This window comes from Phacochoerus africanus, chromosome 13 (assembly GCF_016906955.1).
Source record: "Phacochoerus africanus isolate WHEZ1 chromosome 13, ROS_Pafr_v1, whole genome shotgun sequence".
NCBI lineage: Eukaryota > Metazoa > Chordata > Mammalia > Artiodactyla > Suidae > Phacochoerus > Phacochoerus africanus.
The window spans coordinates 53,962,658-53,989,787 of NC_062556.1; positions in this window are offsets into that span (position 1 = coordinate 53,962,658).

Here is a 27,130-nt window from a genome sequence, read left to right on the forward strand (position 1 = left end):
TAAGAGACTAGATCTCATGTTAAATGTTCCTACCACAATTAAAAAAAATCAGCTACTAAACATGTTTATCATAAGATGGCACACATGATAAAAGTAATTAATTTTCCTATGTAACATAAGATAAGGAAAACATTTTGGGTTGTGAATTTATGCACATGTGACATTATAACAAGATTATTTTCTCCAAAAGCTATTCTGTTTACTAAGTAGAGCAATATATACACATGTGGAAAAAGATCTAACCAAACTTGTAGTGAAAAAATTATAATACATTATTGTTCAGTAAATTTGGCACTTTTGAGACATTGCTTATGGTGGATTTTTTTTCTAAACAATAATTTGTGGCAAACACAGACATTCTGAAAAATGTAATTGCAAAAGAGGTTATAATTTAAATTCAGCACGAACAATTCTGAAACGACAGTTTAAAAAACATCAAATGACCTGAACCATTTTATTCAATGTAAAAATTTGCTATGCATTTCCCCTTGTATTTTTCAAGGGAGCTATATGCTATAAAACTTTTTCTGAACTTCCCATCTAATCTTCAGAAATGTATTTCCTGGAGTTTCCATCATGGTGCAGTGGAAATGAATCCAACTAGGAACCCATGAGGCCTCACTCAGTGGGTTAAGGATCCGGCGTTGCTGTGAGCTGTGGTGTAGGTCACAGACATGGCTTGATCCTGTGTGGCTGTGGTGTAGGCCAGCAGCTGTAGCTCCAATTGGACCCCTAGTCTGGGAACCTCCACATGCTGAGGGTGCAGCCCTAAAAAGACAAAAAAAAAAAAAGTATTTGCTAATCATTTTGAGGACATGGTACCTATGTAAATCTGCGCAGGTTGAAGCTGAGATCCAAATGCATATATTTTCCCTGAGTTGAATTTCAGTTATTGTTAAGGTTAGATTTTGTTAATGCCTAATTTTTAAATGATGCTTAAGTTATATAATTATTGTAACACTATAACTTTGACAGCATTTAAAAAATAGAAAAGTAGGAATTCCCACTGTGGCACAGCAGAAACAAATCCAACTAGTATCCATGAGGATGCAGGTTCAATCCCTGGCTTCAGTCAGTGGGTTGGGGATGTGGCGTTGCCGTGAGCTTTGGTGTAGGTTGAAGATGCAGTTCAGATTCCGCGTTGCTGTGTCTCTGGTGTAAGCTGGCAAATACAGCTCTGATTTGACCTCTAGCCTGGGAACTTCCTTATGTCCCTGGTGCAGCCCTTAAAAGCAAAACAAATCAATAAATAAAATTTAAAAAATAAAAGTAAAAACAAGCTTTATTTGAGCACATAGATATTTTTAAAAGATGAGAAAATAAAACATTCATTTGTTAATATATCACATACATAACTAACCCTAATTTAGATTTTTTTTTTTTTTTAGGATTGCACCCATGGCGTATGGCCATTCCCAGGATAGGAGTCTAATGGGAGCTATAGCTGCCAGCCTACACCACAGCCCTAACTTTGATTATTCTAAAGGACTTGTGTTTACCTCTAAAGAGTTATCTTCACTTATCTAGTTAACAACTAGAACTAGGTTACATTCAAAAGAAAAGCAAATGAAATATCAAAAGATAAAATAAAAGTTAATAATTTCTAAGATACAGATTGATAGAGATAGCAAGAACACTATTTTTAAAAAAGCTTAAATTTTAAAATTGCTAGAGTTCCCAACGTGGCTCATCAGGTTAACAACCATGAGGATGAGGGTTCAATCCTGGCCTCACTCAGTGGGTTAAGGATCCAGCGTTGTCACGAGCTGTGGCTATGGCAAAAGGCCAGCAGGTGTAACTGGGATTCAACTCTCTAACCTGGGGAACCGTCCATATGCTGCGGGTATGGCCCTAAAATTAGTATAATGATTCTATAATAATGTGAATAATAGTCCTGAAGAGAAAATCAGCCCTTAATTCACAGAATTCTAAAGAAAGTTTTTGTTTGTTTTCATTAGTTTGTTTATAACCTCAAAGCATTAGGGGATTGTGTAACATTGTTGCTACATTTAAATTTTTAAATACTATAAATCCATAGTCATACCTCAAAGAGATCTTTCTACCTCCAAATGTGTAACTTGAAAACAAACACTTTCTGGTCAACTGTTTATTTTCCTATTACAATGGCTTTTTCATTACACAGAACAAATAAATATACTCTAAAAGGAGATATTTTGAAATTGAGAAAATTATATTCACAAATTTTATCCAAAACAAAATAAAATTAATGTAACAAATCTAACATGTGTGACAGAGAAATCAAATCATTTTCCTCTCATACATACAATAAGTGAGAAAATGAAGAAACATCTTCCACAACTTTTTGGTCTGTTTTATGTTGCTGCTATTTTTGGTCCTTCTAAATGTTCAGGAAAAAACTCCTTTTGTTTTGTAAAATAAAAAAGCTGAGGAAAGGGTAGAGAGACTTCCCACACATTCTCTGGCCCCACACAAGTGAAGCCTCCTCTTTCGTCATCATCCACAAGATAGTACATTTGTTACCATTTATGAGTCCACGCTGAAAGTCATAATCACTCAAAGTCATTATTTTACATTACAGTTCACTCTGGGTGTTGTAGGGACATAAGGTTGGGACAAAAGCAGAAGGACATGTATTCATCATCACAGTATACAGTAGAATTTCACTGCCCTAAAGATTTTTTGTTCTCTGCCTATTCATCTCTCCCCACCACAGACACTAGCAAACTCTGACCTTTTTAATGTCCCATAGTTGTGCCCTTTTCAGAACATGAAATATTTGGAATCATAAAATACAGAGCCTTTTATATTGGGTTATTTCAAGTAATAATAAGGACTTAAGTTTCCTCTATGTTTGTTTATGGCTTGATAGCTCATTCCTTTTTAGTACTGAATAATATTTCACTGTCTAGACACACCAAAGTGCACTTTTCTAATCACCAACCGAGTAACACTTTGCTAGCTTCCAAGTTTTGGCAATTTTGTATAAAGCAGCTATAAACATTCTTACACAGATTTTTGTGTGATCATAAGTTTTCAACTATTCTGAGCAAATATCAAGGAACACAATTGCTGGGTTATGTGGTAGGAGTATGTTTAATTTTATAAGAAACCTCCAAAATGTTTTCCAAAGTGGTTGTATAATTCTGCATTCATAACAGCAATGAAGTGAGAGTTCTTATTGCTCCATATCCTCACTAGCATTTGCTGCTGTCAGTTCCAGATTTTGGCCACTCAAATAGGTGTATAGTGGTATCTCACTGTTTTAATTTGTGATTCCCTGATGACATATGGTGAAGAACATGTTTTCATGCTTACTTGCCATCTGTAGATCTTCTTTGGTGACATGTCTGTAAAAGTCCTTGGCCCATTTTTAAATCAGGTTGTCTGTTTTCTTATTTTTAAATATTAAGTGTTCTTTGTTTACTTTGGGTAAAAATCATTTATCAAATTTGTTTTTTACAAACGTTTTCTGCAGACTATGCTTGTCTTTGGGTTGTGTTGACCTTGTCTTTCACAGAGACTAAGATTTTAATTTAACAAAACCCATCTTATCAATTACCTTTCATTGCTCATGCTTTTGGTGCTAAATCTAGTCATCATACATAACATCATTTAGGTGTGAGAAGTGAAATCAATTATTCATTGTTGCTATGGCCTAATGAGTTTATAAGTCAAACTCATTAGGCTCATAAGTTAATATGATTAATAAGAAGTAACCAAACTAATTTAAATGTTTTTGCCAGTATCAAGTAGAGATCATCTTATTTTCTCAAAAAGTATAATACTTCATCACTTATGATGGAACTGATTTGGAGTCACTGATATGGTATGAAGATTGTTTCTTAAATTGAAAATATTAGAACAAACAGAAGCTACAAAAATAAAACAAAAGACAAAACAAAAAGACACACACACACAGAAACCGTCATCTAAATTTATTTTGCTGACTTAAGCAAAGCCTCCCCCAAATAAGACCACCAAAATTCTCCTTTCCTGGAGGTTTACGGACATAGAGAACACTCAAATCTCAACAAGAAGTTACATAAACAAAACCTTATGAAAACTTTCCTTACCTTCTACTTGTTTCTACCACTTGTTTCTCATTAATTTACCACCATTTGCCTTCTCTGAAGTCCTAACTCCCTTTCTTGTTATGATGATATATAATCCCTTAACTCTACCTGTTCCGAAGCCACTTCTTTATGTGCTCCCATGAATATGAATAAACATCGCCTTTTCTCCTATTAATCTGTCTTTTGTCAGTTCATTTGAAGGCCCTAAACCACTTAACCTACATTGGTAGAGGGAAAGTTATTTTTCCTTTTAACACCTGTTCTGGAAATTAACATGCAGTAATCATATTTCAATTTAGACCCTCCAGGTATATGTCATCAAAGGCTACTTGATGCAGTGGTTCAAAATGGAGAAATATGACAAAAGTAATTTGACTTGTAACTGAAAATTAGTCACTGAGAATAGGATGCTGATTTTACAGCAGTCACATACACTGAGAGATGGCTCAGGATACATTAAAAAGAAGGAAAAAACCAAGACTAAATCGTAAATCCAAATGCTGGGGCTGAAGAACAGACTAATGCTTTGATGGGAAATAAAACAGTGAAAATAACAGAAAGATGAATTTGTGCTTCAATTTAAAGCCAACATAATTGAATTGTTATAGGCTTCAAGTACCCTTCAAGGAGATTAAACCCAAAAGCCTCTGGCCAGGTCTCATTGTTAACACTCCTTCGCCCACCTTGGCCAGCCTGGGCTGCTCATTCCCTGCTAGAAAAGGAATGTCCCCCATTCCTCACTCAGCCTGTAAGCAAATTGTACCCAAGGCAAATAAGGCATCCTCGCTGAGAACCAATCAGAATCAAAATGCCCCTACCCCATACCGAAATCAAAGCAACACATGGCACAGGGTAGTTGGGACAGAAAATCAGTGGCCTGGGGCAAGAGAATAGGTCTCCCCAAACAGGTCCATGATATAGGAATGTAGGGAAAGACCCAGTGGCAGCCGGGGCCAGTCCCTATTCCAGGCAGTCTGCTCCCTCTGAGGTATAAATAAAACTTGCTGTACACTGCTACCTGACTCTTGATTTCAACATCAGAGGTAACCTGGCAGGAGCATTTCTCCCAGAGTCGCAGGACCAATGGGTCTATCCTGGAGCTGCTGCAGCACCTCCCGGCCTGAATGACGTCCCACCAGACCACCTGCCCCTATCCTTGCTCGATGAAGTCTACTGGCTCTATCCCAGCGCTGCTACAACGCTTCTCAGCCTGTGCCTCCAAATCCTTGTTGTGTATAGGCAAGGACCAAGAGAGAAAGCGCAGAGCAGAGGAACCTGACAAAACGATATAAAAAAACTCACTAAAATTTTGTCACCCAAAATGTGATGCAATTTTTTAAAGTGTGGTTAACAAGTATTTAAAACTCCATTGAAAATTTTAGGGGGAATACAGATGCCTTCCTTAGGTAACTGAATTTATAGGATCTGATGGGTTAGGTTCTCATGATCAATATTTGCTGCAAACTCTTCCTTTCACTGAATTAGTTCGGTTTACAGATTATTATGCAATTCCTTACATGCTGCCTCTTTACTGTAACACAGTCTGACAGGTAATGGATCCCTTTGTCTAATCTTTAAAATGGCCACAAAATAGTATCATGAGAAGAGCCATGTATGAGACATAAATAAAGCTTTCAAGTGACAAAAGTTTACATTGTAACATTTAAAACGGTTTAAAGATGTATTAAGAATACATATGTGCCTGAAAGTCATTTAAAGAAACCCATTACCTTACACTTTCACAAGTCATTCCACCATTTATTAAGATCAATCTTTCATGGACTTGCTTTATTTTCTCCTTCTCCTCTCTTCACAACAACAACCTCCTCCCCAGTGGAAATAAATACACATCTGTATCTTTATAATATGCAAAGACTGTCTCTATTTTTATCATTAGGCCTTTCTTTATCTAACCCCTTTGGCATATCAAGGTATTGTCCTAAACCAAAATAAATTCTAATATTATAGGAATACTGTAATAGAGTCCCCACTGTGTATATTTCTGTGTGTGTATGCAGGTTTATATATTGAGATTATTTTTATATAAACTTAAAATAGATTAAGATTTTAAAGTAACTCTATATACTCAACCTTTAAAGGCTTCCTGATTTGGCCTATTCCTACTTTAGTGCATTATGCCCAAGTTTATCTATGTCTTCCTCTTGTGCTCACCCTCATTTAACATACTACCAAGTGCCTGAAAATAGTTTGCATAAAACATTTCACCATGGATCATTCTGCTTCCTGAACTATAAAGTTTTCTACCCAATTCAATTCTTATTAAAACCAACCTTATCCTTGATACCATATTAGATATCCTAATATTTATTAATGTATTCTGCTTTGCGTAATACTTTTTTTGCACTGTTTTAAGTCAAAAAGTAAATATCTAAGCAAAAAAAGAAAAAAAAAAGATCCTTAGAGACTGAAATAATTTCTCTGGATCTAAAGATAAGACGATGTGCTATAAATGGCTTCAGTATGAACTGATAAGGAAATAAAAATTAAACAAACAGCTTTGATAGTCTAATCAATCAAATTGAAGATAAATCCATATAACTAACTTTTCTTTTTACTACAACCTTGATCTGTATCATAGGTGGCAGACTTTTCTTTGTGATTCTCCTCACATCTGATGAAAGAAAGAAGGACGATGAAAATAATGAATTGGTTTTGCCTGGATAGTCTTTAAGCACTTGAAATAATACTATTTGGGCATAAAGTAGTATTACTTTTTCAATTTTAGTTATCAGGTTAAAAATTACATATATACATATTCTTCTTCATAAAACCACTTATATAGTCTAAACATTTAAGAGAAAGCAGTTCTACTTGATTTTATAATTAATGGTTGTTCCAATAAAGAAGTAAATTTACTTTAAGGCACAACCTAAGTTTAATCTCTTTACATTTTATTACAGAGATGCTTTTCTCTATCTAATCACCTAGACTGAAACAAATCTTGATGGTAACAATGTAGCTGTTTTTTCTTCCTTACCATGTGGCAGTCAATGAAAGCGAAATGCAACAGTTGTTTAATAATTTTAAAAATCAGGACTGGAGCAGAAAATAAGTATAAAGAAATTTCAAAATTTTTGAGGATTTGATTTTAGGGATTTTCTTCTTACTAGCCTAAAGAGCCTCCCTTGAAATTTTAATGAAGATCTGATCAGTACAGTTTTATATCTGTGCATAATAGAAATGTCAGAGATGAGTTACAGCTTTACAAATAGTTACCTATAAATTTTATATTGTTTAATGTGTTTTATGAATTTTCTTCTCCAGGAACAACTAAAATAATACTTTCACAAAATAACTTATTATTTTACAATTAATCCCCTTACCTGAAGGGAATAATTAATTTCAACATTTTACTCCATCATGTGACTCACACAATATTTAGGAAACAAAACTATTATTTTCCTTGAAGAAGCAAATTTTGTAGCTCAAGTTATCTTGGTAAAGCCTTAAGCATAAATTAAGATATCCAATACTGCAAGGAAGATTCTATAAGATTTCACATCAATGGATTTGTATAAAATGGGAGATAATATAAGTGATATTTTTTTATAGTCATAGTGTAGTAACAAACACAGGTGTGTAGAGTTTGCTTTTATATATTATGACTCTATTTACTCCTCATATTTCTCGTACTGATTAATTCATACTTCATTATCATTTTGAGGGCTTACCTTAACTCTCACTTTAATCTATCTGCCCATTATAATCTTTCACTCAATTCTTTATTTTTCTTTATATTTTTATCACAATTTGTTTCCCTCACATTTAAGTAATTTGTTTGTTGTGTTTTCCTACCAGTATAATTTTTTCATGACATAGGAATTAAACATATTCTGTCTCCATGTTATAGGATCTCAAAATTGTTATATTATAGATGAATATCTAAATAATTGTATCTCTCAGTCATTGTTTTAATTTTTAACATAATATTCATACATTTAGATTTCTCATGGTGTAATTTTTTCTTTTAACATGATGCAACATGCTACAAGAAATGAAATTTTATATTGCATATTTGTTTTGTTTTACTTGTTTTTTTCATTTGTTAGGTGTTACAGATATGTTTTTCTGTGGCACCAAATTAATTTGCATAAAGTTGCTATATTAAATTACATCCATATGCTACAGTAAAAAATTGTAGGCAATTTGTTCTTTGTTTATAAATTTAAAGAAAACATTAGACATGAAAAAAGCAAAAATTGTGTTTACCTCATTAGGGCACAAGGAAAAAAGTTTTGACCATTTGAAGTAATTTTGTAATTGTAAAAAATATATTTAATGAAGAACTTTATCTTTCTATTTAAAAAAATTTTTCTAAATCTGCTTCATTTAAGATTTAAATGAGGGGAATTCCCATTGTGGCACAGAAAAAACAAATCAGACTAGGATCCATGAGGATACAGTTTGGCTCCCTGGCCTGTTCAGTGGGTTAAGGATCTGGTGTTGCTGTGAGCTGTGGTGTAGGTCCAAGATGCAGTTCAGATCTGGTGTTGCTGCGGCTCTGGCGTAGTCCAGCAGCTACAGCTCCAATTAGACCCCTAGCCTGGGAACTTCCATATGCTCCAGGTGCAGATCTAAAAAAAAAAAAAAAAAGATTTAGGCAATATAAACTCCAGGTACCAAATAAGACCTAATATATATAATTTCCACAGGAATACCCTGAGAATCTGACCATATAAATTTATACAAGGCAAATTTTATTTACATAAGGCAAAGTTTAACTTATAACATTTTAAGGGTTCTCCACATACAAAGACACTCACACAGAAACATACATATGACAAATGAAAATAAATCTGAAGAAGAAAATTAAAATAATTGTACAACAGAAGAAATTAGGGCTGTTTAATCTTTATCACTGTACCTGAAAATACTCATTTAAAACTATTTTAGTCTTGTCTTTGTGAAGTCCATTAAAACCAGTATCAGAAGGAAGGAAGGAAGGGAAGGAAGAAGGGAGGGGGGAGTGAGGGATGGAGGAAGGAAGGAAGACAAAAGAAAGGAAAAAAGTAATGAAGGAAGTGGAAAGAAAGGAAGAAAAAGTAAGAAGAAAGGAATGAGTCAAGAAAGGAAAGGAAGGCTGTAAGAAAGGAAGGAAGGAAGGCAGGCAGGCAGGCAGACAGACGGAAGGAAAGAAAGAAAGAAGTAGAGAGAGAGGGAGAAAGAGAGAAAGAAAGAGAAAAAGAAGAAAAGTAGGTAAAGCTGATGAAGCCAACACTTAGAGGCAATTCCTTATGAGTCCTTCAGGCTTCCTAACATTTTGCAGAGATACTGACTGCCTTTGTTCTAGATTATGTTTTCAAATATATTTGTTTAATAAGCTACTGAGGAAGATAGAAACAGTGTCTCCCTTTGAAGCAGGCATGTTTACTGCCCTTAAAAAACAAAACAAAACAAAAAAACCCCTGAGTTTCCTAAAGTGAGGATACCTTTCATATGCAAACTATTATATTTGCAGGCATCCATTTGGACCCATCTACATTACTCCCATTGGCTTTAGTGGCAAAGTGGACTGAAGAAATACTCTGATGTTCATGCTGCTTGCATTGCCATAAGCATTAAAGTTCTATATCTCTGACCCATGTCTCCTGTGTTCTGCCACCATATTTAAAACTGTGGCAAACAACTTGCCAGCTTTTAAGTATAGCAAAATCATAAGTCTATCATGCTTCTTGACAATTTTAACAAAGAGGATAGCATGCTGACATAGATGTATTTCTGGAAAAGGAAAAATATAGAACTTTTCTATGTTGATTAATGGGATTTGAAGAAATTTCTTGGGAACTGATAGTGAATATGTTGTCCAAAATGTTATGAACTATTGAGTATTAAATGGTCTTCTGCTCTACTCCCTGTTAATGAGGAAGAATTTGGGATGGTACTGTATGGTGTATGCTGGATAGTAGATTCAAAGATAGGAAATCAAGTGGTGTTCTAACTGTCGCTAATGTTTCTTTGAGATTAGCTCTTGCTAATCCGGCAGTCAGCTTCAGGTCCACCCCACTGTAACAAACACTATTAATATCCATTCTGGGTAGCCATAATGTTCCAATCCATTTCAGACAATAATTATACATTCATGCACATCATGGACTTACTGAGTGATAACGATGGGGATGGGTGTGAGAAAATATCTGGAAGCTTTCACAGGTGTTTTCCATACAGGGACTAGAGCTATTTCCTACTGTTTTTAATAGAATTATCACTTAGGTCATGTACAATGAAAATTGAATCATGATCTAAACTACCTCATGGTAGGCGACAAACCCTATATTTAAATTTAAGGCTTCTGCAACACTTTTGGAGAACTATGATACAACATTTTGTTTGAGAGAAAAGACACAGGAGTGGCTCTCTAAGACAGAGTATCATGAGTGCCTTCCCTCTCCAGTACCTACTGGGGTCTAGGTTTCTTCATGGAATGCCAGTAGCTCTTCCTCTACTGCCACAAAATCAGCAATTAAATATATATATACATACATAAATTGTTTTTAAACCAATAGGTGATACTTAGACCATCTAAGTTTTAGTGGAAAAAAATGACACAATCATTTATAAAAAGCATGCAGAGCCTGGGCTCAACTGCATTAAAGGGCACTGTCAATCAAAAAATGGGAAAAAAAATATTTTTATTTTTTTCTTTTCTTTTTAGGGCCACACTTGCAGCAAATGGAAGTTTCTGGCCTCGGGGTCAAATTGGAGCTGCAGCTGCTAGCCTACAGCCATGTCAACTCCTAGTCCTAGCCGCATCTGCAATCCACACCTCAGCTTCCAGAAATGCCAGATCCTTAACCCAGTGAGTGAGGCCAGGGATCACACTGGCATCTTCACGGACACTATATTGGGTTCTTAATTCACTGAGCCACAACAGCAACTTCAATTTTTAACTTTTTATTTACCTCTGAATTATGGCATTATATGAGTCCCATTTTATTCATTTAATTCTTCATTTTCTTAATTTAAATATTTAATATTTTATAAGATTATCATTCAGCTATATTAAAGCTATTTTAAGTTGTTTCCTACATTCAGGCAAAATGTATCTAACGTTAGTTAATAATATGCTAATTGCTTATATTTACTACTAGACAATTTCAAGTCTTTAAATTGTCTTACATAAAATAATTTCCAAGCCTATTGTCTCCCTTGTGGTCATTCCTTATGTTTTGTCAAAATACTTCATCGCTTGTCAGAATTTCAGAACTCTTTTGCCTTTATACTTTTTTTTTATGTTATCCAAAAGCAAAATGGAATTGGATGGTCAAAGAATTACATTTAAATATATACAAAATTACCAGCACAATTTTGTATCATCAAGGAATATGCAAGATTGAATAACAGAAAAAACAGTGTACTTGGATATATGAAACCTCTCATTAAGATAAATATATCAAAATATGTTATAAATATAAATATCATAAAATTGTATGTAGTGATATACTATTATTACATTTTCGAAAGTCATCTTTCTCCTTTACTGCCTCAATATGATCTCATTTTGGGATATTTGGTAGCAACAATTAGATTCTTAATAATTAAGTTTCATGCAATTATTTTTGGGATTCTGAATAGTACATAAATATACTTGACTCTATTTTTTAGAGTTTAATTTGTCCATACTTTGCATGCATAATACTGGTTTAATGATAAAATACATCATATATTTAAAAATCATTCATATTGATACTCCTCACTTCTCTTCCTTTTCTCTTACAGGTCCAAGAGAAAAGAAGACTTACTCCTTCCTTTCCCCTTTTCTTTCTGTATGAGAGTCTAAAGAGAATTATATTCTATATGCATATGTGGTTTTTCAATCTTATGAGAATTTATTAATTGCAGTAGCTTCCTATGAACAAAAGATGTTTACCTAACCTCAAGGAATGCATGTTGTCCAATAAAAGAATATAAAAAGAAGAGCATGTTTTAAGGTGTGTTTCACATACAGCAATGAAATACTTTTCAAATGAGTTGTAATCTGCAACACAGATGTCACAGAGCTCACTAGTCCTTAGCGACTATAAAATAAAGGTTTTTTAAAACAGCTTTAGAAAGGTATAATCAATATACAAAACCTTCAATATTTAATGTATCTAATTTGATGAGTTTGGATATAAGCATATACTCATGATACACCATCACCATAATCAAGTTAATAACCATATCCATCACCTCCAAAACATTTTCCATGTGTTCTTTGGTTTTTGTGTGTGTGTGTGTGTGTGGTAAGAAAACCTCTTAAAATTTTAAGTGCAGAATATCATATAGTTAATACAGACACTATGTTGTACAATAGATCTCTAGAACTTATTCATCTCGTATAACTAACTTTATGCCCACTGAAAAGGCAACCTATGGACTGAAAGAAGATATGTGCAAAACACACATCTGATAAGGACTTAATTTCCAAAATATAATGAACTCCTACAATTCAGTACTAAAACAAACCCAAATAAAGCAATAAAGAAATTGGTAAATGTCCTGAACAAACATTTCTCCAAAGACATATAAATGACCAAAGGGTACAGAAAAAAAGGTGATCAACCTCAGTAATCACTAGGGAAATGAAAATCAAAATCACAATGAGATATCACCTCATATCTGTTAGGATGGACATTATCCAAAAAACAAACTAATAAAAAAAGAGCAAGTGTTAGTAAGGATGTGGAGAAATTGGAATCCTTGTATGTTGTTGGTGGAAAGTTCCATTGCTAATTTTTCATTAAATTATAGTAAGAGAATCCCTACCATCCATATAGAAACTAGTTCACTCAATATTTACCCCCCTCCCACATGATTTAAGGAAGTTCCCAAAGGGATACCTTACCCATCCATACAAAAGGGCCCATTAACAGCAGTTGCTATGCAAGATCACTGCTCTTTCTCTATATTTGTACAGTGACTACCAAACTGCCAATGAACACTGTAGTCATGTGAAGATGATTACCTTCACCTAAAAATAAACAAATAACTTACATCTGTATATTCTTATCATGTGGAGTAGTAACTACCAGGTTGATTCTGGAAATGACAAGGATTTTCATTTTAAAACATAAACTATGAATTAGAGTTTTGTATCTCAAAAACCTCCTTTCATCTATTTTAGAAAATCCTAAACCCTCTCATCTACTAATTTGGAAAGTGAACTAAGTTCTAAGACCTAACAGTGATAAATGTCGTATTATATGCACCCTTCTCTTCCACTGTCCCCCATACACTCTCTTTTATAACCTAAAATTCCACTATTAGCAGTACAAAATTAAATATGTCACAGATATCAACTGATATAAACTAAAACTAACATGAGGTATAACAAGGGCAAAAGATATATATAACTAATTATCTATTTCATGTAGTATAATCAACATCATATTTTAGTGGAGAGCTTAAAGATAAATTTAAAGTAGAATTCTATCATGTTGGTATTTTACTTACATTAACCAACACTAAATTAAGAAGAAAAATGAAAGAGAAAGAGATAGAATGATCACTGTCATATGTAATTCTCGATCTCATTGCAGTTAAGAACAATTTTTCCTGAAAATAAGCAATGTGAGAAATGTGAACTTAAAGGTTTTTAGTTTGGTCAAAAGCCACTCAATTTTACCTTTCATATAGAGCCGATTATGATTTCAATGTATAAAGACCTTATATTTTCAATGTAGCCCATAAAGGCAGCAGTGATATGGCCAAAAAATTGTGATCTATTTCAAAGAAAATCATGGACTTGGAGAATAGACTTGTGGTTGCCAAGGGGGAGGGGGAGGGAGTAGGGTGGACTGGGAGCTTGGGGTTAATAGATGAAAACTATTGCCTTTGGAATGGATTAGCAAGGAGATCCTGCTGCACAGCGCTGGGAACTATGTCTAGTCACTTATGATGGGTGTCAAAATAGAATGTGTACATCTATGTGTTACTGGATCACCATGCTGTACAGTAGAAAAAAAAAATTGTATTAAAAAAAAATGGTTGATGGGAGTTAATATTACGGTGCTGTGGAAACAAATCTGATTAGTATCAAAGGATGCAGGTTCGATCCCTGGCCTCACTCAGTGGGATAAAGATCCAGCATTACCATGAGCTGTAGTGTAGGTTGCAAACACGGCTTGGATCCCACATTGCTATGGCTGTGAGGTAGGCCAGCGGCTGTGGTTCCAATTTGATCCCTAGCCTGGGAACTTCATATTCTGCAGATGCAGCCCTAAAAGCCAAAAAAAAAAAAAAAAAAAAAGGCTGACTAAGGGAGTTCCCTTCATGGTGCAGTGGAAATGAATCCAACTGGTATCCATGTGGATATGGGTTCAATCCCTGGCCTCACTTAGTAGGTTGAGGATCTGATGTTGCCATGAGCTGTGGTGTAGGTTGCAGAGGCAGCTTGGATCCCACATTGCTATGGCTGTGGGTAGGCTGGCAGCTGTCGCTCCAATTTGACCCGAGCCTGGGAACTTTCATATACTTCAGGTGCAGCCCTAAAAAGTAAAAAAAAAAACCAAAAAACCAAGAAAACACAAACTCATTGGTTGCTTAAAATACTTTAGAAGTGTTTTGAATTCTGTGTTTTTTCCTAAGAATTCTCAAGGAAAATATAAATTATTTTCAATATTGGTGCTGATTTTGCATTTTACTACATTACAAGCATCTCAGCAGTTTAAAACAGATGAGGAATAAACTTAACTTAGAAGACAAATGACATGTATACTAAAAACTATAAAATACTGAAAAAGAAATTAGATGAGACAGAAAAATGGAAAGATATTTACGTTCATGGACTAGAAGATTTAGTACTATTAAAATATCCATACTGCTCAAAGAAATCTACACAGTCAATGCTGAAGGCAACACACTGTTTGACTTTAAAATGTGTTATAAAACCACAGTACTGAAAAAAGTATAGTACTGGCATAGAACAGATAATTAAAACAATGGAACAGAAGAGAGAGATCCAAAATAAATCCACGACTATATAATAATCTGAATTTTGACAAAGATATCAAGAATAAATGATGGGTAAAGAATTGTCTCTTTAGCACATGATGTGGGGAAACTGGATATATGTATGCAAAAGAATAAAACTGGACCATTATCTTATACAACACACAAAAAATTTTCAAAATAGATTAAACAATTAAATGTAGATCTTAAATAGTAAAACTACTAGAAGAAAACAGAGGGAAATTTTCATGACACTGATTTTTGGCAATGATTTCATAGCTATGACACCAAATGCACAGACAGCAAAAACAAAAATAAACAAGTAAGACTATATATTAAACTATACTTTTTAAAGAAAATAATTAACAGAGTGAAAAGCAATCTTCTGAATGGGAGAAAACATTTGCAAGCCTTGCATCTGATAAGTGGTTAACATCAAAAATATATAAAGAAATCCAACAATTCAATAGAAAAAACAAAACCATAAAACTAATAAGTTGATTTTAACGAATGGGCTAAGAACTTGAATAGACATACATATGACCAACAGGTATAAAACTGAAAACAAAGAACCAATATCAAGAAACATTAACCTAAACTTTGTTTCTTTGAAAAGATCAATAAAATTGATAAGCTTCTAGTCAGGCTACCTAAGAAACAAAGTGAAAGTACACAAATTACTAATACAAGTAAGGATAAAGGGGACATCTTTATAGGTGCTATGAGCATCAAAAGTATAATAAGGGAATACTGTGAGCAACTTTGTGCTCACAAACTTGATAACAGATGAAATTGACAAATTCTTTCGAAAACATAATTTGCCAAATAACAACCAAGAAAAAAATAGAAAATTTGAATAGATCTATATTAAAGAAATTTAATCAATAATTATTAACCTTGCAAAACAGAAAACTCAAGGTCCAGATGGGTTCACTGGTGAAGTCTAACGAAAAGTTTACAAAGAAATTATACCAATTACCTACAATCTCTTTTAGAGAGTAGAAGCAGAGGATATAATTCCAACTCACTTTATGTGGCCAGATTATCCTACTACCAGAACCGCACAAAGACAAGAATTTGTCTTTGTGTAAGTAAGACAGTAAGTGAGTAAGACAGTAATTTGTACAAGACCAATTACTGTCATGAACATAGATGCAAAAGTCCCTGACAAAACATAAGAATAAAAAAATTCAACAGTATATAAAATAATTATATACCAAGACATGGTGGGATTTATCACAGGTATGCAGGGTTGGTACAGTATTTGAAAAGCAACTAATATAATGCATCACATCAACACACTAAAAAAGAAGAATTACATGGTAATACCAATAGACACGAGAAAGCATCTGACAAATATCCAACACCAATGTATGGTAAAAATGTTCACTAAAATGGCAACACAGAGGAATTTCCTCAACTAAAAAATATTGATGAATACACTTAGAGTTAGAATCATAATTATGAGAAACTTGAAGATTTCCTACTAAGAACAGGTATAAGGAAAGAAATTCCTCTCTCACCACTCCTTTTCAACATCATACAGGAAGTTCCAACTAATGCAATAAGACAAGAAAAATAAATAAAATGTATACAGCTTGGGAACAAAGACATAATACTGTCTTTGTTCACATATGACATGATTATCTATGTAAAATTCCAAAATAATTGACAAAAAAATCCTAGAACTAAAATGAAATTAGTCAATTGTGAGACTGAATATACAAAAGTCCATCATTTCCCTACATACCAATAATGAAGAAGTGGAGTTTAAAATTGAAAATGCAATACCATTTACAGTAGCACCCACACAAATGAAATACATAGGTAAAAATCTAACAAAATATGTACAAGATGCATATGAAGAAAACCACAAAACTTGGGGGAAAGGAATCAAAGAAGAACTAAATAAGTGGAGAGATATTCCATGTTCGTGGAGAGTAAGACCCATGTCAACATTATCAAGATGTCAGTTCTTCCTAACTTGATCTGCAGATTTAGTACAATCAAAATCAAAATCCCAGTAAGTTATTTGAGAGATAGAAACAAATTGTCTCGTCTCTTACACTGAATGGAAAGGCAAAACTAAAAATAAAAAACAAAAAACAGAAAACTCTCAAACCCATAAAAGCCAACATAATATTGAAGAAGAATGAAGTCAAAAGACTGACACTGCTTGACTTCCTCATGACTTACTATAAAGCTACAATAATAACAGAGTGGTATTGGCCAAATAATAGATCAGTGAAACATGAAGAACTTCGAAATAGACCAACATAAATATAGTTAACTGATTTGATAGAGGGACGACGACAATACTATGGAGAATACTATATATAGTGAAATACCATTCAGCTTTGAAGACAAGGGAAATTCTGTGATACATGACAACATGGATGAAACTTGAGGACATCATGCTAAGTAAAATAAATTAGACACATAAAGACAAAAAAATGCATGACTCCATATATATAAGTTATCTCAGTCAAATTCGTAGAATCAGTGAATGTTACAGTGGTTTCCAGGGATTGGAGGGAGAAGACGAGGAGTTAATAATCAATGGGCAGAGATTTACATTAACTAAAATGAAGAAATTCATGGAGTTCCTGACGTGGCTCAGTGGTTAACAAACCTGACTAGTATCCATGAGGATGTGAGTTCGATCCCTGGCCTTGCTCAGTGGGTTAAGCATCTGGTGTTGCCGTGAGCTGTGGTGTAGGTTGCAGACATGGCTGGGATCTAGCCTTGTCGTGGCTGTGGTGCAGGCTGGCAGCTACAGCTCTGATTGGACCCCTAGCCTGGGAAACTCCATATGCCGCAAGTGTGGCCCTAAAAAGACAAAAGATAAAAAAAAAAAAAAAAAGAAAAAAAAAAGGAAATTCTAAGGATCTGCTATACAACATTATATCAGTAGTCAACAATACTATATTGTATATTTAAATATTTAAGACAGTAGATTTCATGTTGCATTTCACTACAAGTTAAAAAGCCACAGATGAGAGTGTAACTGTCCAACCCTAAGATGCTTCTTTCTCTCATGGTAGCCAGAGAAACACTACTTGACATTTTCAGGATTTAGTGGAACACAATTTATAAAACACTGTTCTATGGCCAGTTATAATTATCAGTGATGATTTTTGTAATCATTAGTTCACATAAGCGCTTCTCATCATTTAATATGCATGCAAAGCACCTGAGGATCTTGGTAAAATGTACATTCAGATTAAGTAAGTCTGGCTGGGTACTAGGTTTTACATTTATAATGAGCTCTCAGGAGACTAATGTAGACCACACTGTGAGAAGCAAGGGTCTGTACCATTTAAATCAAAATTTCTTTGCTTTACATGATCATAATAACATACATTTTCAGCCAACACTCATATACTTCACTAAATTACAACAAATTGTATTTTACTTAAGTACTTAACAATTTGTTAAGCACATTATAACTGAGTATTGGGGTGAAGCAACCTGGCATGGGTGTGCTGACAATTATTAAAGAACACTGCCTATAATTTTTTAAAAAGCTCCAGATAATATCTATCAATAAGACTAATAACAGCCAACAAAGAATATGCTGTGATTACCACACATTAGATGATTACTGTGAGAACACACTGAAGTACAGACTTGTACTACTAATTTTTAGAAAAAGTGAAAATGATACACTAAACCAATATTAAATATTTCCCATCACTTGATGAATGTTGAAAATGTGGCACTGGCACTTGTTGGTAAAAGGTATAGCAGCAAGATAAGTGTTGTTTAAATAAGTGACTGCATTTTTTAAAGTAATGTATTTCCATTGTTTTATGTACTCATAGTTGATGACATCAGATTTAAGTCAAAAGAGAGAAAAATCAAATAATTAGACTCACTTGTGAATACCTTTCCTTTCGTCGATATAGTAAATGATTCCTAAGTGTAAAATAGCTAATCTATTCCTTTTTATTCTAGTGTCCCTAACACAAAAGGTAATGAGAATTTATTCAATAAAAAGTAGTATCAGTACTTATTTTCATTATGAGTAAACTGAGACTATTTTCTTCTTTTCCCTCCAAGTAAAATTGAATCATGTGGGGGAGTTTCCACTGTGGCTCAGCAGGTTATGAGCCTGACTAGCATCCATGAAGATGTGGGTTTAATCTGTGGACTCCCTCAGCGGGTTAATGATTCAGCGTTGCTGTTAGCCATGGTGTAGATCACAGACAAGGCTCCAGATCCCCTGTTGCTATGGCTGTGGCACAGGCCAGCAGCTGCAGCTCCACTTCAAAACCTAGCATGGGAACTTTCATATGCCACAGGTGCACCCCTAAAAAATACTGAGTCATATGGGGTCAATTTATACACAAAATTAAAGAAGAAAGAAATAACCAGTTACATTATTCTTAGAAGAGATGAGATTTTACAACTTGGCAACATCTCGGGGCTTAACAATCTTTTAATATGATATCCATCTGACTCCATGGACTAATTCATCAATTCAGTTAAACTAAAATAAAACAAATATCAGCTTAAAATGTTTTGGTCTTTTTTAGAACATAAATTGTAATTAAAACTGTTTACCAAAGTGGAAAGGTCAAAGCACCGGACAATATAGGAACACTGAGTGCCTAACACTCAATACATATTTATTTAAATAGTGAATGGGAAAAAATGGGACAATTATGCCCTTGGTATAAACTGATACCACATGTAAACTTTTTTGGGAGGTGGTATTGCTGGATCTTATTTGTTTTAGAGAAGTTCAGCTGCCTAATTTTTATGTAAAACCTTTTGTGTTGTAAATAATGGGTCCCTGTTTTCTTCTTTTTAAAACTGTAGGCTATGAGTTTATTACTTATTGTATAGAATGCAGAATCTTAGAATATTTTGTTAGAGATCATTTCTTTCTTCTAACCATTTTACAAACAAATATTCTAAAGTCAAACTGATTTGACTATAGTGTCAGTAAAACTTCCTGGAATAGAAGGTAGATCTAATGACCTTTTCGTTGATGTCCATGGATAAAGTATACTGAAAAACACTCCAAAGCTGCCATTACTGTACAAACTTTAAAATCTAGCTAGATTATTAGTTTTTGTTTTCCTTTATCACATCCCATAATTCTGTACTTGGTGTAGGTTACAGAATACAAGGTATGTACATGTCTTTTGTGAAATCTTTCAAAAGATTTTACAGACTGCTTTTCTTCTTTTCCCTAGATGTTTTTCATTATTCATGCCATATAGTGAATGGCAGTCTTTTTTTAATATATTAAAACACTATATCATATTGATGGCGTTAACGTCAATTCTGTTTATGTTTTACAAGGAACTCAATGTGTATTATGAAAGTAGCATATTAATCTTATATTATCACTTTGAAATAATGGAAAACAAGTATTATTTGACACATAACTTGACTTATAGATACTAGAGGGTATAAAGCACAGTTTCCAAATAACAAATAGGAAGCCACTGATAAAAAGTGATTACACTTGGTAGTAGCTAAATTTGACACATCAACTTCACTAGACCATGGGTGCCCAAATATTTGGTTAAAAATTTTCTGGGTGTTTCTGTGATTGTATTTTGGATGTGATTAATGTTTAAATATGTAGACTGAGTTAAACAGATGGCTCTCTTTAATGTGGTAAAGAAGGCCCAACTAGAAAAGTCAGCTGACCCTCTCCCCAGTAAAAGCAAATTCTTCCCTCAAGGTCTTGTACCATAAGTTCGGTTTCTCTGGAGAACCTGACTAAGACATATTTCTTACACACTGTGCCTTTTAATTAAATGAGTGATGTCTCATGTAATTTTAGTTGTATTTTTTATATAGATGGTTAATACTACCTCAACCACTTATATTTTTAATAAAAAATATGATGGGTTATGATCATTGAAAGATAGTGTTACCTGATTAATACCTTTCAATTTTCCACTTAAATATTAATGAAGGCTCAAAGGGGTATAAAATTCAAATAATTGTAGGGAATTTGGAATATGATGAGAAACAACGAGAAATTTCCACCTTTCGTAGATTACAGCAAATTCTCTGTTAATCTCCACAGTGGGAAATTAGATTATCATCTAGTTACTCCTTTGAGTTTTCCTATATTTCAATATCCTCTAAACTCCTTAAGGAATTTAATAGTTATTTCTTAAAATATTCCTTTTCTTCTCTACCCCTGACCTACTGATCTTACTGAATCGAGCACTCATAATCAGGTACTTTAAGCAGAATGCTTTTTCTTTAAAAAGAGACCTATTCATCAGATATGATGAACTTAGAAGCAAAAGAGGAAGTGCTTGAATCATCAAGTGGCCACCTACCCTACACCACAATACATTTACGTAGCTGAGATTTTCCCTCTGGACAGTTTTGGCTAGTGACAGATAAGCTGACAGTGATCAATTTGCTCAATAACCATTGCTTGATATCTATTTTCAGTTGATTATTTTTAGGAGGGCAGTTATTGTAATTTAATTGGACCACAAAGACCATTTACATAGGAAATATGCATTTTTTCCCAGCATATTCAGATTCTTGCCAGAGTTTGGTTATGTCTGTCCATGTCGACTGATACAAAATATACTACTGAATAATCTTTTATATGTTAAACCAAATCATACTTAATTTTTGTACTACAGTTCAGCTTATGAAGTATTAGTCATAATATTAATATTCTCTAGGAAATTTGCCAAATGTGTGATTGCTTTCTCTTTATCTCTAAAGTGATGGTGAGTATAATCAGAATTCACACACATCAGACATATTTATGAATTGTGTAGCTTTTGGGAAGGGTCAGGGAAGGTCACTACCTCACTATTACTCTACCTTCATGCTTTTAGTGCTGAGTTTCTTTCTCGAACAGCCAGAATCATTTTACTTCCATATTTATTCCACAGTTTTTCCCTCTGTGCATTCATTACAGATTATTACTATATATGACACGACATGGTGGGAGAAAGAAATGTAAAGCAGTGGTTCTTTATAAATGAGTAGGTGCATATATTACAAGAAAGTTAATAAACTCAGTACACTCTCAAGGTTATTTCATTTCGTTCATTCTCTCAGGAAAGAGAAAACTACAAATACCATTAGAATATTTACAACAAACTACATAATTCCATGTAAGAAGAGAAGACCACGTACTATGATGAAAGATCCTTATTGAGACTTGAATAGCTGCAGATGTATATTAGTAAATGCTCAAATTTAGGATAAAGTTTATGTACATAAATCTGTCCTACAGCTTATGGTTCAAAAGGCAGAATTAATATTGAATAGAAAATGTCAGAGTTCCTGTCGTGGTGCAGTGGTTAACGAATCCGACTAGGAACCATGAGGTTGTGGGTTCGATCCCTGGCCTTGCTCAGTGGGTTAAGGATCCAGCGTTGCTGTGAGCTGTGGTGTAGGTTGCAGACGTGGCTCAGATCCTGAGTTGCTGTGGCTGTGGTGTAGGCCAGCAGCTGCAGCTCTGATTCGACTCCTAGCCTGGGAACCTCCATATGCTTTGAGTGTGGCCCTAAAAAGGGGGAAAAAAAAAAAAGAAAATGTGAGGAAACAAAAGCAATCTGTAGATGTTCACGAGATTTCTAATCATTCATTTCTAATCATTCAAAAATACATCAACAGGTAATCAAAAACAAGTCTATGAAAAATGTATTCAAATTCAAAGAATGCCAGTTGAACATGTAGGACACAGGTGACAAACTTCCTTCAAAAATCCCCGCTATAAGCTGTGATTCAAATATCAAACTGAACTTAGATGGATAACATTTGCTCCATTCTAAAAGCCAAATTTAAATATTCAATGCAATAATTAAAGTAGCAAAAAAAAAAAAAAAACCCAAAACCCTCTAACAATATCCACATTGCAGAAGCATTTACCACTTGCATATCCAGACAATTGTGGAAAATTTTTGATATAAGCCAGAAAATACACAATATTTTTTATTAAGTAATAAAACAGGGAAAGAGAAGTTCACATGGAAGAAAATGCTCAAAGGATAACATATGGAAAACATGATAATAGCAGTTTCCTTTTCCACTTGTGAAGACTAAATATTAATGGGATGGAACATAAAATGAAGTAACTTCTAGGGAAAGTCAGCTAGCATGATTCTAGCATACGCAAAATATGTTTCTTAAAAGTCTTGGTTATCTACCTTATCTCAGAAGACATCTTTAAGGGGTTAGGATCAAATTGCAGGCTCAGGAGTTCCCATCGTTGCACAGCATTTACAAATCTGACTAGGAACCATGAGGTTGCGGGTTCGATCCCTGGTCTTGCTCAGTGGGTTAAATATCCGGCATTGCTGTGAGCTGTGGTGTAGGTCACAGACGCAGCTCAGATTCTGCGTTGCTGCGGCTGTGATGTAGGCTGGTAGCAATAGCTCCGTTTAGACCCCTAGCCTGGGAACCTCCATATGCTGTGGGTGTGCAGCCCTAAAAAGACCACCCCCCAAAAAAAGCAAGCTCAATGTAAGTAGCATCCATTCACTGATTTTTTTTTTCTCACAATCAATAATCCAAATAATTTCAGAAATCTGAACTGGTATGTTAGTCTGTCCAGGTTACTTTATTTACATATTTTCTTGTGTGTCTAACAATCGTTCAGTGACCACTCACAATTCTACGTGCTGAATACATCAAATAAAATAATGAGTTATGCAAGCAGTTCAGAATTACTAAAGTTCAATTTTATTTCTTTCTTTTTAAACATTTTTAATTGAAGTATAGTTGATTTACGACATCACATTAGATGAAATGATAAGTGACTCAAAAGTAGTTACAGCCTAAAAGAGGAATGTTCTTAATTTCTCAGTAATGAGCTTGATTATCATCCCAAAAGTATTTTAACACTGAACTCTTTCAAAGAAAGGGACACTATGATCATATCTGAATTTTAATAAAAATCACTCTTGTAGCTCTCTGAAAAATGGCTTTAGGAGGATTAAATTAAAGGTAGAAAATAATTTGATAAAAAAATAATTCACCATGATAGAAACTGAGCTCCTAAGGAAAGGAGAAGTATAAATGAATCAAGTAAGTTTATAAATATGAAGGAAGCAAGACCAGGGTTGTTAACAAACTGGATGGGGAATGAAGAAAAAATAAGGGATCCTAGTGACATGCCTCTCAATTCTCTAGACCTTTAGACTGCATAGCTTGAGCAATAAGTGTGAAAAGCAAAGAGGAAGGAGAACTAAATACACACAGTTCAGCCTGTGTGAGATAATGTACTGGGAATTCTGTGTGTACATGTGTCGGTACACGTATTTTAGCATTTTTATTACTCAGAGAGCTGCAACAGCTACCTCAAGAGCACCTCTTCCCCCTTTACCAGAGGTGGGTGTGGAGCGGGGGAGGGGAGGACACTGTGTGGTTAAAAATGGTACCAAGATGCTTCTGAAAGTATACTCTCTGTGGTGATGGGGGAAGCCATCCACAGGGAGTAATACCACCTTAGACTGCACAACAGTCACCTGAGAGAAAATCAGGTGAGGAGCCTCACTGTGGTGATCCTTTGTAAAGCCATTAGAGAAGGTACTGGATGCACTGCCAAAAATCAAGTTCTTTTTTGAGCAAGGAGTTGGAGAATCTACCTACCGTCAAGAGCTGGGACTGGAAGACGCTATGCTCTACAATAGCCCAGCACTGAAGAAATATCAAGCAGGGGCTTACTAGCACAGAACTAACTGTGCTATGGTAGATTTTAGCACTGGAGAAAGCTTTGCTCTTGAGGAGACTGGTGATTGAGACAAAATGGACAGAAGAAAAATACTTTCTCCTCCAGCATCCATTCAGTACCCTCTACAGACAAAGTTAACATCATGTCAGCTGCCATATAAATAATATTGACAAAGGATGATCAGGAGTGAGTATGAGATGCTAGAACCGTCCACATTTAGGAGGTACCAGCATATCACACACCATATAAACAAACCAAGCTTGAGGGTCTTTTTAATCCTTAGTCAATTAGTCATAAGTGACAATCCAGGGAGTTTCCTGGTGGTGTAGTGGTTAAAGATGTGGCCAATAGCAGTCTGTGTTAAAAATATCTGAGTTACTTGCTCATGCAACTTGTAACTTCTGGACCTGCTCAAGCTTTGTTATAATTTATTTTATGTAATTGCTTAGTATAGAGTCTACCAAAGTTTTAGCTGTTGTCCTATAGGAAGCTTCCTAATGAGTTTTTCAGCAACTCCAAAAGGAAGCTTTCCATCAAGTTTCTACATCACCCCATGCAGTTTCTCAGTGAATTCCAACTCTCACTTCAGCCAGCTTCTCAGCATATGTTTTTGACATCCTGTGCACACTTACTCCTTTCCAGTCCTGGCCTGCAACATTATAGATAACTTCTTTGTCATCCAGTAAAGGATGTTCTTCTCTTCTCCTATGAGATCCAAACTTCAGACTTGAGGGTAGAGGTCTCCCAAATTTGTTCCTCCTTTGTACTTATCCTCAGTCAGAGAAATAGTGGTTTGTTTATCTCAATGATCACTACTCTTGCATATTTTAAAGTTTTTTTTTAATATTTAATCTGTTTTAAACTATATAATATGTGTTTAAATTTTTAATGTTCAAATTATAATATAGTTTTTGTTTCATGACTGGATCCTAAACAATATATCCTCTTTTCCTTTGAGTTCCTTCTTCCTCTATTGTATTTATTAGAACACACCAAATTATTATTGAATATCAACATATAGCAGGACTGTGACCAATGTTGCTAAGAAATCAGTAACAGGAGTTCCCGTCGTGGCGCACTGGTTGACGAATCCGACTAGGAACCATGAGGTTGCGGGTTCGGTCCCTGCCCTTGCTCAGTGGGTTGACGATCTGGCGTTGCCGTGAGCTGTGGTGTAGGTTGCAGACGCGGCTTGGATCCCGCGTTGCTGTGGCTCTGGCGTAGGCCGGTGGCTACAGCTCCGATTCGACCCCTAGCCTGGGAATCTCCATATGCTGCGGGAGCGGCCCAAGAAATAGCAAAAAGACAAAAAAAAAATTAAAAAAAAAATAAATAAATAAAGAAAGAAATCAGTAACAAACCAAAATTATGTAGTTTTCATCCTCATTTTGCTTGAAGTATAGTAATAGTTGTTGTGGTAAAGGAGGAGGAAGTGGAGGAGGAAGAGAAAAAGCAGAAGGAAAAAAGAACATTGTATAACATGAGGAACTACTATACACTTCATCGTAAGGAGACACATTCCTAAAGGGCTAATATTAACTAGACTCGGAAACTCTATTATCATATAGGTATCAGAAAGAAAAGCTATTATGAGTCATCCCTTACCCAAAGAAAGCAAAAACCTTCTGAGTTCAATGCTTTTATTAATCTGAAACTGGATTATTCACCACACACCTACTTAATGAGAGATTCTAAATGTTCCATTAATTTAGGTAAATAGTCCATATACAATTACATTCATTAAAATAAACTAGAATCCTAGAGAGTTTGGAGGTAACTAACTTACATAAAAGTACTATTGTCACTACATTCAGAAACCTGGGCTATGAACCGTGTTTTTTGACTCTTAAGTCTCATATTTCATTTGCAGAATGAGATTTGCAAGGAAAATAGTGTGGATGCAACAAAACATGCATGAATAGCTTCACATAAGAAGATACAGAAAAGGGGAACGAGAAGATGCAGATACCTTGAAAGCAGAGCTAAGTGTATGGAGAGGATATATCATGTGTACTCATAAAGTACAGTCAGTCCTTGAAAGCTCAAGATTGAGTCAGACACATTCAGAGTACACAAGATTCTCTAACAATGTGATCTAAAGAATGTTACTTAACTTCTTTGAACAGAATTACTAAACTTCTTTCAGCCCAAATTTATATAAAGATAATAACAGTAACTATTTAATAAGGCCACTGTGAGAATTATATCATTGTTTCCTAACTTTTACTTTACTGCACAGAGAGAAGATGATAATATGTTTATCTCCTAGTGGACAAAACACAGAAAGAAGCCTGCTCCAGCTCCTGCAGGTTCCTACTGGACACTGCAAAGGCTGAAAATAACATTAACATAGAATACCTAGAATTTTCTGTGACACCTTAATTGAGAAGGCATAATTTAGATAAAGAATGTAGAAGGCATATTGCTTCACACAGGTTATCAGTGA